Source organism: Arachis ipaensis, chromosome B04 (assembly GCF_000816755.2).
Source record: "Arachis ipaensis cultivar K30076 chromosome B04, Araip1.1, whole genome shotgun sequence".
NCBI lineage: Eukaryota > Viridiplantae > Streptophyta > Magnoliopsida > Fabales > Fabaceae > Arachis > Arachis ipaensis.
The window spans coordinates 13,098,055-13,098,983 of record NC_029788.2 but is presented as its reverse complement, the minus strand read 5'-3'; positions in this window follow the sequence as shown (position 1 = coordinate 13,098,983).

The window sequence follows — 929 nt, the reverse complement described above, 5'->3', positions numbered from 1 at the left end:
ATATATTACTAAAACAATTGATGACATACAAAATAGTTCCTTGCATTCTAAATCTCCAAATAATAAGATAATATTTAAATATTACATGAGGAAATACGTGAAGAATAGTTGTATTCTATTTAGGGTCGTTAATTGATAAAATTATACTTTTCAAAAGTTACATATATTTTTTAATTATTTAAAATAAATTTTCAAAGGTTATAACAATCATATTTGGTATAAGAAAATAAAAGCTACTTTCAATAAACATAAGTAATTAATACAGTAATTGTTTAGAGAAATTAATTTTATAGTTAATATAATAAATGTAACACGCTTATGGCTAGAATATCATACTTTCGATTGCGCCCTTCTGATAGCAAGAGTATTATAACAATCTATATATTCAATAATAAAATAGGGCCTTTAACTCGCAACAGTATCGACTTTTTTTTATTTGAAAAATCGAAAATACTTTTTCTTTCTTTTTTATAAAAATGCATACATACAAACCAATCACAATACTTCATATATATATATATATATGAAATAAAAGTTCTTTATACCAGTAACTTACAAACATTACATATCATTACAATCACGACTCCTATTCCTCTTTACAAAAATATAATAATAATGGCGAGAGAAAACAATAACTAAGCTAATACAACAATATCGTATAACCAAAAGCACAATAATCTCTTCATAACTCATAAGCTTCTTCGTTCGTTTTCTGAAAAGATAAGGTTGTAGGGGTGAGAACCTAACCACATGATCTCACCAATTTTCATAAGAAGATATATAAAAAGAAAATTATTTTCAACCGTAGTGATCATTGCTCGTCTTATGAACCTTTTCGAAATCAACAATTAATTACCCAAAATTCATATTTATATTTTAATTATAAAAATCTTAAAAGTCACTTAAATTGTATGAATAACCAATATGTT